This window comes from Uloborus diversus, chromosome 1 (assembly GCF_026930045.1).
Source record: "Uloborus diversus isolate 005 chromosome 1, Udiv.v.3.1, whole genome shotgun sequence".
Classification (NCBI taxonomy): domain Eukaryota; kingdom Metazoa; phylum Arthropoda; class Arachnida; order Araneae; family Uloboridae; genus Uloborus; species Uloborus diversus.
In genome coordinates, this window is record NC_072731.1 from 89,103,579 (window position 1) to 89,122,402 (window position 18,824).

Below are 18,824 nucleotides of genomic sequence, written 5' to 3' on the forward strand. Positions count from 1 at the left end.
AGTTCCAGCACTTTTTCAAGTTGTATATAAGGAGATGTAACGTTCATTCGTGGTTCTGAATAAAGATCTCGAGTTGAGACTAACGAGTATTCGCTTCATTTGGCTTTCACATTGTCTTCGCTATCTTCATCTACGCGACAATATGAAACTCATTGTTATAAAAGTTTGGTGCCATATAACTGTAACATTAATAGTAATTGTAATGATAATTTTGAATAAAGGCTTTTCTAAAGCAATACAGTGATATAGAGCCGCACTTCTTACTCGGTAACTTCTTACTTTTACTGAAATATCTACATTTACACTAAAAAGAATGAAATAAAAAAAATTTTGAAAAAATAGAAATGACTTCAAAATTGCTCCAAAAAGTGAAAAAAAATTTTATTCTTTAAACACCATCGATAATACTTTTAAACATAATTTTTGAAGTTGGCGCAAAAACAAAAAGGAAAATCCATTGTAACCATGCTTCATTCATATTTTTATCAAAAAATCATCCAAACTTAGGAACGAAACATTTATATCGTTACTCAAATATGCTGTCATCAATGCGTAATGCATGTGGTAGTGAAGAAACTGGACGTGGTTAAATTTATACTTGTAGTTGAGTTATGGCTGTGAATGATTTTATCGATCGTTTTTGCGCCCACTTCAAAAATTATGTTTAAAAGTATTATCGATGGTGTTTAAAGAATAAATTATTTTTCACTTTTTGGAGCAATTTTGAAGTCGGTTCTATTTTTTTTTCAAAATTTTTTTTCGTTTAACATTTCTAATGTAATAAAATAAAAATATTCCAGAGCCATGAAATGTATTCTGATTTAAAGCTTTGTTGCTTAGTTTAGACTATTAGAGTACCGTTACTAGATAAAAATATAATTAAAATACGGAAGAGAAATTTTTTTCTAGAAAATTTGGAAAGTCCCTGTTTTCTACAACCATTTAGAAACTGATATACTCATAACTATTATACATTTTTGAAGATGGGAGGGAGACATTTCAAGAGTATTCAGTTGCGTAAAACACGATGATTACCCCCGTTTTTAAGTACTACGATGTTGTTTGACCCACCAGAGACACGTTAAAAACAAAACACTTCCCTTATATGTAGATTTTTTGATAATTAAAAGCAAACTCCCTTGAAGATATATGTTTTGAAATTTTTGTTATTTATTTTTAACTTAAAATATATCCTGAAGGGAATCAATGCTATAATTTTCAAAATCTCATGTCCCGTTTCAGACATTATTCCTCAATGTTTTTTAACCTATTATTTCACTTCTAAAATTAAAACACTCTATTTTTAGCTTGACTGAGAGCATAATTTTTCTTTTTCATTACTATTGTTTCAACAGCCAACTACGAATAAGAGAAAAGTAATTGAAATAACAAATGCAACCTCTACAACCACGAAAGATAAAATAAATTTCAATTTCACGTAAAGAATTTTTTTAAAAAATGATGTTTTATATCATGTAAGAATAAGAATACTTAATACAACCAAGTAAGATTTTCCACGTTAAATTTCGGCTTTGAATCAGATTTCAAAAAATTACAAAAAAAAAAAAAAACCAAAAAATTAAAAAAAAAATGTATTTTCGCATAAATCTTATGAACCTTTTCGCCATTCTCTTCTTTTTTAAACCTTTTCTTCGCTAAGTTTCCTCGAAATTAGAAAACAAAGTAAGCTTTAAACCTTTTAAAATCTTTTATTATTTCTTCTCTTGACATTATACACTATAATAAGCATGAATGCGCATTTGCCTTCCCTTTACAATTTTACGCTCGAGTGACCCTTTATCTTTTTCTTGTGATAAAAGCGTAAAAGATGAAGAAAAATCTCAGAGTCCATCATTTAGATTTTTCTTTTTCTTTTTATTTTCAGAAAATAACTTTAAAAAATGAGTTAACGAGCTGGATGTACAAACTTTTGTTTCTCGTTCACAAAAAAAAAAAAAAAAAGAGAGAGAGAGAAGAAAAGATTAAACATTTATCCTTGAGTGTTACATTTTAACAAACTTTGATGGCTGACAATGACAAAAAATATTAGCATTTAAATGTCTTAACAGAAACGTTTTTGTGCTGAATAGTTTCTTCTTTTAAAAAATAGTGTTATTGACTATAAAAAAATTTTTTTTGTTCTTTGCCCGCGTGCCACATACCAAAAAAGAAGCCACATACCGAAATTTGCAAAAACATATCTAACGTTTTTTTTTTTTTTAATCATTTTATTTTTATATTTATTTATTTATTTGAAATTATTACACATTGTTTGCAATTTTTCTTTTAAAAAAGTTTCTGGTTGCGTTTAAATAATTTTTGCTTTTATAAAGAGCAGGTGCCCTTTCAGCTTTACCTTTACTTTTTATAGGCGTTAATTGTTAGTTTTAGTTTCTTGTAAAACTCATGAATGCAGAAGTCATACAACAAAGAAATAATCAAACCCGCTACACCTTTGCGAATACTGACTTGCAATTCCAGCGAATTAACCTCATCATAGTTAACTTAGACAAATAGGCTAATAGTTTTATCATTTTTATTTGTTATTATTATTTAATTCATTTATATTAATGTATTTTTCTTCAAAATAATATTTTATTGATTGCTTTATTATTTTTAAAAAAAATAATAAATTGTTATGTAATTTAATTTTATTAGTTTATGTAATGTATAAGTTTTTTTATAATTAACTTTAGTAAAAGTAGAAAATAATTCTACTGTTAGTGAACCTTTTTTTTTTTTGCTATTTTAAATCATTATTGAAGCTTGCGTTTTGCATTCGAAAATTTTGTAAATGAATTCGAGAATGTTAATGGTATGCATGGGCACTTTAACAATCGTATACAGTTTAGGTACACCTTTACTAAAAAATAGTTACAGTTTAGTTAGAGTGCATATTTTTCTACTCGAGAGCAGATATCCTTGAATAACTTATGGATTTTTGGGATAAAAAATATGACTAGTTACTAAGCGTCTTTTTACTATATTTTAAACCAATACCAAGCTTTCAGTCTTGCTTTACTTTCTACAATTTTGCAAACATGTATGTTCGTGGTGGTGTACCTGAGAACATTTTTCATATGCATCTTTAAAACTTGTAGTTGTAGTTCGGCAGCCGTAGATATATTTTCGACTGATAGCAGAAATCTTTATATGTGTAAGTATTCAGAAAATACGTCTACAACTACTAAATATATTACAACTGTTTTGAGCCAGTGCTAAACTTTCCTACGTTTTACTTTTTAGAATTTTGTAAACGAGTCTGTTATTGAGCAGTTTTATCGTGTGTGCAATTCAGGTAAACCAGATATATTACTCAAAAAATAATTATTTTGATGATAAGTTATCAATAAAAATATGTTTAAAGATTTTAATTGTGCTGTCCGAAATTATTGGGTAGCAAAAAGGCGAATAACTTAAGTGTTAATGACTGGCGTTTGTATAAATAAATAAATATAAATATATACATTTCCTTCTTCCTGAGTGCTTCATAAATGGTTGTAGTGTTTTTGAATAATTTCAATAATTATTTTGCTTCAAAAAATTTTTTTGATTATGTCAAGTAACATGAAATAATAACACAAAAGTATGAACTAACGAAGGAGTGCTCAAAAGGGGGGATTATGTCGCAATTTACGTCATCAAAATGGGGGGGGGGACTTTTTTTATTTATTTACATTTATTTATTGATTTATTTTTATAATTCGAATTATCTACAGTAAAATCCCTCTAATGCGGACACTAAGGGAAATTTTTTTTTGTCCGCATTAGAGAGGTGTCCGCAGGACACGGGTTTAATAATGTCATTTGTGTTGGAACTGGGGAATTAAAAATTGTCCGCATAAGAGGGGTGTCCGTTATAAGGGGTTTTACTGTATTTTATTTTATTTTATTCTATTTAACTTTTTTTTTACCTGTGTGTGTATGTGGTATGTTATTGATGTTTCACAGTACTTTTCTAATAAAAAAAAATAATAATTAAAAATAAGTGAATAAAAAAAGAACGCTAAAAAATAAGAGGATGAATTTGCACTATTGCACTAGGGGGGAGGGGGATAGGCACCCCTGAACTGACGCGTCAAAATCTTTTATTGCATATACATTTCCTTAATGCATTTCTTTAGCTTCTTATTCGCAACAACAGACTTTGGCCGGGTGCTAATCTGCATGCGTTAAGAAATACCCATATGAAACTCATTAAAATGATTGATGACGGTGGGTCCTGCTATCTCCTTGAGCAGTCCTTTTTTTTCTCGCTGCAAAAAGATCCCACTGGTTATGAATGGAAAGGATTTAAAGAGTGAAACTGAAGAGAGGTTTTTTTTTTTTTTCCAACTGAGAGCATTAAATGAAGATAAACTCCATGTATTGTGAGAAAAGAAGAAAAATAATTTGTTTGTTTTCATACTACGTTTTATTTCATATCTTCTGCAGTTTAATCCGAAGAAGAACCTAATTTATAATGTAGGATTACACTAGAGTCTCTTAGACGCTTTGGATTGACTTCTTTTTTTAGTCTTCGAAATACGCCTTTTGTTAGTGATAATGTTTTAAAGAATCTTCATTTATCATTCTGACTAAATTTAATAATGTTCTTAAATATGAGTCATAATTTGTTTTGTCTATCGCAGAATGTTCCGCTTCTAAGTTCTTTGGACTTCTGGGTATCCATTCTGCTTCGCGCTTAGTAATTATCTCGGAGATGGTTTCATAATTTCCTATTTCCGTTTTGCAAGTTAGGACTATGTAATGTGTTTCAGTTTTTATCGTTCAATTTCAAAAATGTGAAATAAATAGCTGGTTTGAAGCAAGCAAAGAGCTTGCTAGGTTGAATCTGCTACACGTAACAGTTTTGTTTATGGAAACTACTAATAAATTAGCATTTTATGGAAAAAAGGTCAAAAAATATTTGAGCTTAAGTATGAATAAAACCATCATCGTGAAAAAAAGCAAAAATCAGGAGGAACATACTTCGAATAAATATTTTTGCTCCCAGTGTAGCCCCTTCAGAGCAACGTTTTCCTCTTGCTGTTGTGGTTTAAACACTCTTGCAGTAATGAAGGGGATACATTTCATCTTTGAATAAGCAATTTGGAATTTATTATTTATTTGTGATATGTGTCTTTTTCGTTGACGATTGGTTTAATTAATAGTCTATGCTTCATTCATGTAATTTCTGATATCAAGGAAACGTTAAAACACCATGCTTTCAGTCTGAATATTTATTATTCGCTGATGTACATTGCTCTTTCTTATTGTCTTGCGCTATCTTCTCGTTTGGCTTTTGAAAAATAAACTAGTCTTAAAAACGAGAAAAAAAAGCAATTAAAAATCGTGTGTATCATAAATAATTATTTATCTGATACCCCAAAATAAGATTATATTTTCCAATAACTTCTGGTTAGCACGAAAACAGCAATGTTATATCAACCATCGTCATCATTCTTGATTATTCGCGGTGGTTCTAAATATTTTTATAGCACAGGAGTATAGAATAGGGGTACATTGCCATTTGGCGACTTATTCCCCCCTCCCCCTAACTTGGAGGAGACTGAAATGTATCATTCATTCCACCAGCGTTTTTGACCTTCGTTCTTTAACACTTTATGTTTAATGGAGCTTTGAATACTATTTGAAGGATTTCTTTACTTACTTAGTGGTATAATTTACACTTGAAGAACAAATGCGTGGTTTTTGTTGGTTGTTTTTTGGTTTTATTTGCTTTTCAATGGTGTACTTAATCTAGTTTAATTACTTGTGTGTGTTTTTTTTTTTTATTCGCGTGTTTGGGACACTGTTTTCTTTCATTACTTTAAACTTTTTAGTTTCAGAAAGAATGCATTAATGTCACAGCTATATTATCAGATATTCTGTAACTTATTGTAAATACATCAACTCAAAAAAAGTATTTCAAATGCACCACTGTGCTCAAAGATGGTTACATGCTAGGGCTTCCAATAGATATGATTCAAGTGAAAAACCAATGTAAATGAATAATAAATTTTGAAGAAAAATGTGTGCTTTATTTACGTTAGTTTTTCACTTGAATCATATTGTAGCACAAAGCTTATATGATAAATTTTCATTTATCTTCCAATAGATGTAGACTTTTACCAAAGTAGGAAGTCGGCGGCTTCTAAAAGCAAAAAATCCATTATATCGCCAAAATATCAGTAATCTGCACTTTAGCCAGTCTGTGTGTTTTACCAATGCACTTAAAGATTGTCTTATTTGTAGTTTTTGAGATTACGGCAGATGATTAGTTGGCACCTAGTGCCAAAGTTTGATTTCGAGCTGGAGCTGAAGCTGCACGTTCTATCAGATTTTTCTCCTTCAAAGATTTTACAATTATTCGTCATTTACACTGAACTATTTGATTGCTTTTAGACAAATACTTAAACTTGCAATGGTTTAAATTCATCATTATTGTATTTATTATTAGTTTCTTGTAATTATTCTTCTGTATTAATTTTGCGCACTTCATTATTTCAGCATTATGTTCAGCGTCCTGTAATGAGTAACTGTTTATGTTTGCATCTATTGTAGAAATTTTTAAGTAGTAATTCTTGTGAAAAAAAATGTGGTTCATGCATAGCTGCCATTACAGTCGATTGGACTGGTATATTACTAATGTAGGGATGCAAAAGTTTTCTTATTCAAATGAACTGAGAACTAGTGCTTGCTTTTAGATAAACTGACTTGTGTTTTAGATAAATTTCCTAACTTGAATATGTAATGGTTTAAATTCATTGTTATTGCTTTACGTTTTTTTAAATAGCAACCCTGTTCTTACAAGTATTTAGCATTTATTCTTCTGTATTGATTCAGTACACTATATTGTTTCTACATAGTGTTTGGCGTCCTGTATCGAATAACTGTACATGTGTAACTGGAAATTTACTTTATCACAAAAAACTCCATTTTGTTATCTGGTTCGAAAAATATAGTTTTAGTTTTTGTCAAAGTTTTTTGAGTAAACCAAAGTTTAAAACACGGAATCAGTAAATTTCCAGTTTACAATACTAGTTTGTTTAAATTAACAAAACAAAAATTTTAAATAGATCATTTCAAAATATTTAAAATACCAGTTATTTTTAAGGGATCAAAAAATACAGGCATATAAATTGAACTAAAAAAATCTCTCTCTCTCCCAATGCTGTTTCTTTCAACTTGAACTCACCAAATACTGCTTCAAAACTTCAATGTACCCATCCATACAGAGGTAGAAATTACGAGAGCGATCTTTGTTTAAACTATTGTAACGCTTTTGCAGAAGCAATATGATTTTTAATTTTTTATTGCGTATAAATATCTGAGACTAATTAGGTTAAAAATAATTTCACACAATCCGCAATTAGGCGAGATTAAATACATCACATGTTTGAGATTCACACTTCTATGATTCCAAGTACTAAGGGAGAAAAATAAACAACTTCGGTAAATTACATTTTCTCAACTTTCCTTTCGGGAAAACAAGATCTTTACGCAACCATTAAGAAATTAATTAATGGGCTGAACAACTTTTCTTCGATTTAATTGTTTGCTCACAGAGTGCAGAAAAAACATCGGACTCAATGAGACTCAATTCAAGTCCGTCCTATTTGTAGGCCACATTTACACGGAGGGAAATCCCCCATGGAGACTCTTGTTATTCTTCAGACATAGGAACTTACTTTCTGTCTTCCTTTAAGAATTCCAAAAGTGTAGACTCATGAAAAATCTCGTACTTTCGAGCTCGGAGATATTTAGAGCACGTTCCATTGAAATCTTTTAAAGCTTCGTTGCTCCTGTAAGAGCATTCTATTAGTTGGAGGACGACAACAATGATTCAAGTTCCGGGAATGTTTGTTTTTCTTGTAAGTTTCTCAGGAAACTTCTTGTTTTCTCTTCTTAATAGGCTTTCCTTTGAATGCTTTCTTTTCAAAAACAATTTATTAGAAAAAGCTGCTTCAAAGCAATGCTTCAAAACCCTGAAGATGCTATTTATCACAGCATATTTCATTAATCTTGGTGGTTGAGAATAAAGTGAAACTTAGTTTGTGTTGAGAGAAAAAATACTTTTCAATCTATTTGAATATTTTCACTTGGTTAATTTAATGCCACTGTTTATTTTCAGTTTTCATCAAAGAATAAGAAAGAAAAAGCCTTTTTGAGGTGTTATTAGTGTGCTATTTGGTTTATTATAACTGGTAAATAGAGCTTTTGGGTCACAGAAATGTGTTTGTGGAAATAAGATTTTTATGGGTACATTTTTTTTCTAATTTTTTACATTTACTGGTAATTAAAAGCAGTTACTTCAAACACGCGAGCATGTTTTGTTATTCTTTTTCCTGCTTGTGTTTCATGAAATTAAATATATATTTCAACTTCTTATAAAATTCGAAAACAATATTACCTTTATTAATTAAAAAAATATTAATGATAAGAGGGGAGTTGTTTTGTAACAACTAAAAGCAACTAGGTAATTGCTTTAGAGCTAGTGATCAACTTTGTTCGATATATATGGTAATTTAACCGTAGGAATCATGTATAGTTGTCATAACATTCGGAATTTAATTATTTGCGTAAGCAAAGTTTCATGTTTAAATTCAAATGAAAAGCAGCCTATTGTTAAATGTTTCCGTTCTTAAACTGTCAAATAAAAATTATCAAGTTAAAAATAAAATATGTCTATAATACATTTTTTACTACTATTTCATAAATACTATTTTCACATTACTTTGTATGCTCTTTTTTTCCAAGATCAGAACTGTATCTGATTGTTTTTATATAAAATACTATAAAGCACTTCTATTGGGTTAAATGCGGATGTTTTCATCATTAAGAAAAATTTCGAATTAAGGTATGCATGTACCCTTTTAAAACAAATTAGTTATGAATAGCGTACTGTTAGAGACTAAATAACACTGTCGACATTTTTTTAGGGAAATTCATTATGAGTTCTTTAGGACTAACCTTCTCACATTAGAAAAATAGTACTGTCTGACCATCGATAAGATTAAAGAACGAAAATCCGGGTTACAAGAAGAAACAGACGCATCTTTTCATTTGCTGCGATGCAATTTTGATGTTATAGCTGTTTATAAGCATCTAAATTATGCGGAGTAACATTAAAATGAATGAAACACTCGCATCAATGTTTTTCTTTTCCCTCTTATTTGGATAAACTCGTCTTAGTTCGCAGCAAGCCAATTCCATGGCATACTTGGCCAAACCAAATTTTGATCATCATAATTTTTTCTCTATGTCAATTTATAAGATGTACACTCAAACCTGGTTTTGTGCGGTCTTTTATTGTAAAATTTTAAAATTTATTTTGCGATTTTTTTTTCTTTTTATGTGCGTCATATGAACATTTCAATCAGATTGGGAATCAATTGACGGAACTGCTTATAAAAAGAGTGCTAGGTAGAATATTCAAGTGACAACAGGGGTACCCAAATAGGAGGTTACTGTGACCTCCCAAAAATTTCCTTATTCGGGAAATTTTGTCTGACGATTCGGCAAAATTATCATCATTTGGTTCGTTTTGATTTCGTTTAAGGATACAATTTCTAGTTATGTCGTAAGTTTTTGGGTTATACAGTGAAACCTGTGTATAACGATACTGTCTATAACGATAACCTGTCTATAACATTTTTTTTTTTTTTTTGGCCCCAGCAAAAAGTTAGCATGAATAGTCAAACTGTCGATAACGATAACCTGTCTATTTTTTTTAGGTCCCAACAGTATCGTTGTAGACAGGTTTTACACGCGAGACTTTTTCACTCGTGGAGTTTCGAACGATTTTTTTAATGCGATTTTTTATTCGGTCACTATCTACCACATAAAAACAGGTTCGGAGTAGTTAAAAGTAAATATTCAATTGATTTGACGGTTGACTTGACTTAATTCTCGTAACACTTAAAGATGTGTTTTGCCGCTACCGTGGCATTTCCTTCAGCCCGGTTAAAAGCTTCCTTTCTGGACACTCCCCCCCCCCCCGTTTGGCTAACCAAATGCATTTTTTTTTCTCTATAGCCATCTGATTCCAGGATAGGTTAGTTTTTTTGACGCACTGGTTTAATTTTTCAAATCCAAAAATGCCTGGTTATTTTAAATAACTCTCAATAAATTTATGTCCACTGCTTCAATGTCGGTTTTGAAGTATGAAAGGACTGATACATGAAGGAAAAACTAAATTGTATGAGCCTGCCTGTGCACAACCCTTTTACTTTTTTATTTATTTATTTATTTCTATTTCGTATCGAATTGTCTTTTTCCCCTCACAGATATTGATTTCATAACGTTAAACTAGCTTCTGTTAAGTGATTTATTCCTTATGTCTGTAAAAATTGCTGTGGAATAGTGTCAATGAGTTCTTATTGAAATCTGACACATATATTTATTGACTGGGAGTGCTCTGATATATGTTTGTATGAATGTGTATACATATATATCAAAGCACCTAAATACAGGGTTTGTTCAATAAGTATCGGGACTGGTTCGTTGTATCTTCAACGGAGAGTTGGAGGGCGTTGTGGTCGATGGGCTTCGGTAGAGGGGTCCTCCACCCCTCAGGCACACTTTAATTCAGTCGCCTGCGGGCATGCGTTGAAAAAGGAGGTGAATTTTTGTGACCTGTGATTTTTTATGGTGTCATCGCGCCAGCTTGGAATTCTGTGAAATTTTGCTTTAAACTCGGGAAATCCGCGTCCGAGACCCTTGAACTCATTAAACAGGCTAATGGGGATGATGTCTTAAGCCGCACAAGAGCTTTCGCGACATGTTTAGGGAAAGCCGGGAACTTGTCGAAGACGATCACCGCGTCAGACTCTCGACGACCCTCAAGCCGCTCAAGGTGGCCAAAGTGAAAACAGTTTTGGACATTGGCAGGAGTTTAACCATCGCCGTTATTAGTGAGGAGACCGACCTTTCAGTCGGAACCGTTCACATCACTGCAACATCTTGCGATGAAGAAAGTGAGCGCATAGCTGGTACCGAAAGTCTTGAGCGAATAACAAAAACTGTTGCGGGTGGAAATTCCGCAAGAAATTTTGGACAGCCCAGACCTGGCTTCACCAATCTTCCAGTCTTATTCTTGTTTCCGGGTATGAAAAGGGAGCTCAAAGGACATCGGTTCTACTCCATCGATGCGGTTCAATAGGTGACGACAAAGGTTCTCAATAGTATTCCTGAAACCGACTTCCAGCGGGCTTTTGACGACTGATAGACGCGCCAAAATAAGTGTATCACTGCAGGAGGAATGTATTTTGAAGATTATTAAGTAATTATAATGATATCTGCAATAAATTTTGATTTTTGTAGCCAGTTCCGATACTTATTGAACAGACCCTGTATTTTCTCTACAAAATTATTTTCAATTATCCTTGAATAGGAGGAACCTGTAGCCAGAGTTTTATTCACTGCTCGGTATCAAAATATTTTGAAATTGTTTTTGCATACAGCATACACTTTTTCCCAATCTCTGTTCATTACCTAAAACAGAAACAATGAATGGTTTTTTAGCACCATATGCACTTGCACTCATTCATTTACAAGGACTCAATTCAGCGAAAGTAAATTAGACTAATTACCTAACATATTCACTTCATCTGATATTCTACACATAAAAACCCCATCCGCACAGTTGTCAGAAAAGAGTAACAAAACTCCCTTTTCCCAGTCAAATATATTGACGCAGCGCCATTTGCATTAATAGCTGAATCGTTTACTCGCTATCACTTAACGAGACATCTTTCATACATTGGCCTTTATTTAACATGACAAAGGAGCACGGCGGAAAACAAATCAGCAAGATTATTTGGAGCAAGAAACAAATGAACTGAAGACAAAACAAAACATTAGTCTTTGTTTGGGCAAAAAAAGGGGGAGGGAAGAATCGAAACAAAAGCATAAAGTAGAGTAATGGTTACTCAATGAGGACATGCAGAATCTTATGCTTCGAAGATAAGAATAAAGAGAAAAAAAAACGCATCGTTTTCCCAATTGAGGTAACTTCATATTGATAAATTGCTAGCAGGGAAGAAAATAAACAAAATGGGGGAAAAAAGGAACGTAGTAAAGTCATTTATGATTGGTTCATTTAACACGACAATGGATGTTTTACGATATTGACTAATTTTATCGTAGCAACAAAACTGAAAGATGAAAAGGTTGCGATAGTAAAAAGAGAAATTTAGTGATCGTTAAAAAGTTACATGGATTAAAACAAAACCAAAATGTTTTATTCTTAATATTATTATTTAAATTAGTTTTCGGTTTTTACTTTATAATCGTGCCAGTTTTCAAGATTTATTCAATTTAAATAAGGACATAAAACAACACTTGTTACACTTAAAATATTTTAGCGGTTTAAAAAAAAAAGAAAGAGAAAATTAGGCTTACTTTCATACAACTGTTAAAGAGTATTCATATGTAACTTGAGTAATTAAAATATAACAAATTCTGCAGAAGAAAATAAGTCATCAATACGATTTTTTTAACCATGAGGATTCGATATCACGGCTTTCACGTTATGAGCACGACGCTCTAACCATCTGCGATAGTGAGTCTTAATTTGGGAACGCTATGCATTCAAGCAATGCGTAGTAAGGCAGAATAAATCACTTTCTTGAAAAACTAACCAAAAAAGTAATTGTTTCTAAATTTTTTCCTTTTTTAAAGGGGGTGCCTTACTTATAAATTTTGATAAAATACTGAGGAAGTTTGCGCGTTTAACCTTTGAGAAACCTTTGAGAAACAATATATGATCTTTTTTCGTTTTTGTAATGCGTCATTTTTTTTAAATATAAAAGCGATTCCAAGTTCGCACAAGGTGTTTTTTAAAACCAACGGATAAGAAAAGCATACGTAAACATTACAGCAGTTGACGGATCAGTATTAATTCTTAAATACAAATTATTACGTTTCTTATAAGTATTCAAATGTGTAACATTGCAATTAGGTTTCATATACAATTTTTTTTATTAAAAAGAAAGGTATATCTGAAGCTAATAATATTTTTAAAAAGTGACTGCAAAGCTTTTAAGTGTCTACCAACCAACAACTTACCTAAAATTTCAATTTTCAAATTTAGCTCTTTGAATTTTAGATTTATTTTTAAATGGGTACACACATAAAACCTTATCACTCACAGTCATAATACTAGTCATACTACTATCTTGCCTAACGTTTATCCTTTGAAGAAAACAAAAAGGCAGAATAATTTCTCGAAGAAAGTTGATAACCTTTCGCTGAACAGTTATCAAAAGATAAGATTTTTTTGAGTGGGGGGGGGGGGATCAATTCTCTTTTTTTTATCTTCCAAGTTAACATTTTATGATGAAAAAAAAATATATCGAACAAGAAAACATGTTTCCAACCTAAAAATTCATTTTTGAATCACCTTATGAAAACATTACTTGAGTATTCTTAATGCAACCTTTTTAATTCTCAAATATAAGAATAGCAGAAAGTCATTTGCATGCAAATGCGGATTGCTTGAAATAAAACAAAATCATTCTGAAGGAAAAAAGTACTTTAGCATGCATTATTTAAAAATAATGGTGAAGAAAAGAATTATTCAGAGTACACATACGTGGGAATTTTTTTAGTATTTTTTATAGTGTGTTTTTGTGAATTTGCTATTAAGTCTTTTATGACGAAGATGTTGAGATTGAACGGTAAAAGAAGAAACTCCAGTGCGTATTAAAAGTTTTAATTAAGGCCATCCATTTTAACTGTCGAAAAAAATTGCCGTATAATAGAAAAATTGAACTTCTAGTCTCACAAAATCTAATATTAAGTCAAAAGCTAAAGCAAATAATTACCATCACAAGAGGAATTAATTCAGACAAGTGCATAAAAGTATATTTTGAAAACCATTTATTTTTTTGCTTTAACTCCAATGGAAAACAAATTAGTAAAACGTACTTTCTCTTTTTTCGCAGCCATAAAAAGGGGTCCCAGGCACTTTTGTTAAGAACTAGAAGTTGAATGTTTGAATGTTTTTTGCGACATCAAAAATTTTTTATGAGTTTTTCCTTAATACCTAGATGTTTTTTTACTGCGGTTTTTAAGCACTTCAAAGCATTTTTTTTTTTTTGTAACAAATAATAAAAGTTATTTTTGCAATTAAAAAGTGTTTCTTTTGTTTAAAGATGTGTGTCTTTTTTGTGGTATTTTTTTTTTCTTTTATTGCTTTTAAAATGAAAGTAATGAAAGGTACATGTTGAGTTGCTGGATGAGACTCAAATTATGGAACGTAAGCTCCAGATCGATTCTGGATGTGATATATGAATTGAACAGCTAGGTTCAGTTTACTTATAATCTCAAAACGTTTGTCACCTAATTTACTGGAGGAAAAAAAAGTTAAATTATCTGTGTATATAGCAAGAAAAGATTGTTCTAACAAATCAGAAACAGATTCTCCTTTGGAATAAGGATTCATGTTGGACTAAAATTTACCAGTTCTCTTCAGTTTGTTCGTTTTTTCTGAAATTTTCAGAATTGTACGAAATATTGTTCAAGTCAAAAAATACAGCTTATTAATACAAGGAAAAATTCTTTTGAATGCATAAGTTGTGTTTGATTCGTTCTATTTCTTTAAAAGCTGTTTGAAGGGTGTGACAGACATACATGGACTGACAAGATGACAGTGCACAAATGACTCGCACCATTTTCTTTTTTATTAAAAAATATATTTTTCCGACTTTGCCCCCCCTTTCCGGGGTTTTTTGCATTTTTTTCCTGGAGAAAGGAGAATGAAAAAGCTGTAAAGCAATAGAACAATTATCTTCTGCTCTTGGGAACACATTTGGTTTTGATTATCAGAAGTATTAAATTTTGAGAAACAAAATAATACAGAATATGCTATACACATGGTTTAATATTAGAAAATCCCTTTACAATAAACTGGAAGGGGTCGTAAATTTTGTTCTTTGTAACGAGGATTTAATTTTTAATGTAATTCAAGCAATGTAATGGCAATTGAAATGGAACTAAATAGGGTCTGGTGGGGTAAAGTGGTCATAAAATCGTAGGTTTTCAACTTAGGTGGATAATAAAAACAATAAATTCTTTAAACACTTCAACTTTTTTTGTTGTTATTTTACATTGCATTATTAAAGAACACGGTACATTGCATTTCAGGAAAAAAATATTGAATTTAAGTAGTTTTATAACACTTTCATTTCCCTTTGTATTTATGACCACTTTCCCCCATGGGATGGGGGAAAGTGGTTATAGCATGGGGTAAAGTGGTCATAGTTTAAAAAAACTGCAAAACCGTTACAAATAACCCTAATTTTTGTATATTTCGGTTATTTTTATAGTTACAAGTATATGTACGAGTATATACGGGAATACACAAGTCTACTATACGTGTCGTGTAGACATAAGTTAACATGTTCATAGATGAATAGATACATGTATACATCAGATGCATGCACACGCCTACTCAAGTATATACGTGTATACACGAGTGTGTACACGGATATACTCACGCATGTATACGTGATTACCTATAGGAGTGTATACGTGTCTACACGAGTATATACGTATCACGTGTATATGCGAGTAAAGCGTAGAAAAGAACATATGCGTGTTTTACGCTTGTATCTCGAGTATATGCGTGCATACCTGAGTATATACGTGTACAGTCGACGTATATACGCATATATAAGTGTACATACATACTTATACGAGTATACACGAGTTAATTCGTGGATATATCCAGTTCGTGTTTGTACCTGTCTACTCACGTAAATATATATGAAAGCACGAGTATAGTCGTATGTTTACGTGTAAACACGATTATATACCTGTTAGACGTATATACGTGCATTTACGTGTATACACCAGTACATGTATCCACGTATATCCACGAGTATATCCGCTAATATACATGTATGCTTACAGAATGAATCCAAGATTTTTTGCAAAATCTAAGCGGTGTGAAAGGGGAGGATAAGAAGCAAAGAATCATAAGAAACTTATGGTCGCTGACGCGCTACATGCACAAAAGGTCAGAAACTGACGTTAGCAAAACAGGTCACAAATTTGTTACACAAAGATGATTTTACTCGACATTTTAGTTTTTAAGACATATTTAGAGCAGTTGTTAAAAGTTACGGCCTGTAGTATTTCTAATACACGCATCGCAACGAAGGTGCAGCGACTGATGAAAGTTTTTCAAAAGTCTCGTAATTGCAACAGAGTGATTGCGATGCATGTATTACAGCTGCCGGCCGCAGATTTCATCAATAACTTTAAAATTTTCTTAAACCCTAAAATGTTGTGTAAAATTGTCTTTGTGTAATAAATTTGTGACATGTCTTGTATCCATCAGTTTCTGGCTTTTCGTGCATGTAGCGCGTCAGCCTTGAGTTTGATTCTGGATGTTTCTTATGATTCTTGCTTCTTATCCTCCCGTCTAACACCTTTTAATAATTTGACCAAGAGTTTAGACTCACCCTGTATGCATGTATATCATATGATTGTATGCAAGTGTCTACTCGAGTACGTACGCGTATATACGTGTTTCTCTGAGTATATAATTGTTCGTATATAAGCATATACGAGCATATATTCGTATATACGAGCATATACTATAATATACGTGTATAGTCGAATGTATATCTGTATAGATAAAAAATACTTGCAGGTACCCAAATACGTGTTTATTGGTGCATTTATGTGAATACGTATATATACGTGCCTACACGAGTATATGCGTATACATACGCATGACTCGTGTAGGCACGTATGTCAAAAGAATGAAAATGCTTATCGATAATCCAAGTATTTCTCCCAGTAGGCCTTCCACGTCGTCACATACGGACTACCCAACTGAGGCCATATAGGAAAAGTAGGACCAAAGCTTAGGAACCAGGAAAGAAAAAAAAAGAGGATGTTCACAATCCTGATACACCGGTTAAAGAAGCTCTTAGACAAGATCAGTTAGAAGTTACAAAGGAAAAAAAAAACATAATGTGCAGAACAAAGCAAAAATGAGAAATTACTTAAAAATTTACAAGTTTCTACTGAAGCAGAAATAGAAGACATCAAAGAAAAAAGTACGAAACCAAAACCTGCGACAGGGAAAAAGTTAGTAAAAAAAGCTGTAAAAAGGAAATTACTGAACAATTCTGTTTACGACGTAGAAAATTGTGCTTGCATCTGTTGTTTGAAAGCTCAAAACCAATCGAAAAAAGTACAAGACAGGATTCAATGTTTTAGATGTCAAAATTGCAGTCTCATGACAAGTGTGCGATAAGAAATACTTTATTTTTATTTCTAAAATCTAACAGCGATGAAGAAGAGGCCTAAATACACTGTTAAAAATTCAGGAATCTTTTATGGTAAATTACTGTAAAATTGAGTACAGTAAAAATACAGTAAATTGCCCCGAAAAAATAAGCGATTGCCAATTGATACACCACGTGACTTACAGTGTGAGTCATATAACACAACAGCATTTCCCCACATTCGATGTGCTACGCCTGGTATAGTGATCAGGAAAGCCGTCTGTTAATACAAAGGACCCGAGATCGAACCTGTTGCTCGCATCTTGCTTTTTTGAACTCTCGTTTTTTTCTACCGTAAAAATTTACAGTAAAATATAATTTTTACCGTAAAATTCACAGGCAACATAGATGCCAGTAACTTTTACCATAAAATTTCAGATTTTTTTAAACAGTTTACGTAGTTTATGTTTTTAATTAGCAGTAAGAACTATGATTTTAGTTTAACCTATAAAATGTTTTCAACTAATTATTTGTGATTTTCTTATTTTTAAAGTGTTTTAAGAGAAATAAAACATTTAAATTTGGTTAAATATATATTTCACTTACTTCTTGGTATCATTTTCAATATGCGTAAACGTGCCCCACTCGATGCGCATATTTGCCCCGTGTTCAGGGCAAGTTTACGCTATCGACATGGGCTCAAAATACGTTTTTTTTTTTTTTTTACAGTTAAAACACAAGATGAGAAACAACTGAATATGCACATTTTGACTTCATTAATTGCTTCATAAAACCACAATTTCTAAAATTTCCTAGGTTAAAATATAAAAATTAGAAAATGCATTGAAAAAAATTCCGCGTAAACGTAACCTGTCTACTTCTTTGTTTTGATTTATGTTGTAACGATATTTTACTCTATAGAATTTTAAACTACTTTTAAGTATGAAAAGTATAATATAACGTTCACCATAATTAAAACTGAGAGTGAATAAGGTTTTTTTTTTTTTAATCTCTATTTCTTTTAATGCAGTTCAGAAAACAATGTCTGATGTAGTGTCTGTGAAACCAATGTGTGATATCAACATAAAAAGTAAAATTTAACAGTTCAGCATTTCAGATTTAAAAGGAAATTTCTCTTATGCGTCATTCCATGTCAATTGAGCTAGGGGTCCCCACTCGACCATCTCTATTTGTATGAAATTTTATGGAGGTGCAGAGCTGCCTTTAAAACTAACCTATGCATTCAACTTCCTAGATCCAAATCCTTAGGATCTTAGGATCTCCGAAAAATGTGATCCAAAATGGCGCATGAGCTTTTGGTGCCAAATTAACAACTTTAGACAGAAAATTTTATCACGCTGGAAGGCTGAAATTTTTTGGCGATAAAGTACGTTTGACCGTTAATATATTCAAGTATTTTTGTGAAATTCAGCTAGTTAGATTTTGTGTAGCATTTAGAAAAATATCTTATTCTGTCTGATGTATCAGTCTTCTTCCAGAACAGGATGTGATTCTCTTTCCATCATATTTAACTTACAAAATAGCTTTTAAAAAGAAAATTAACAAACTAACTCTGACTAATAACTATAGCAAAAT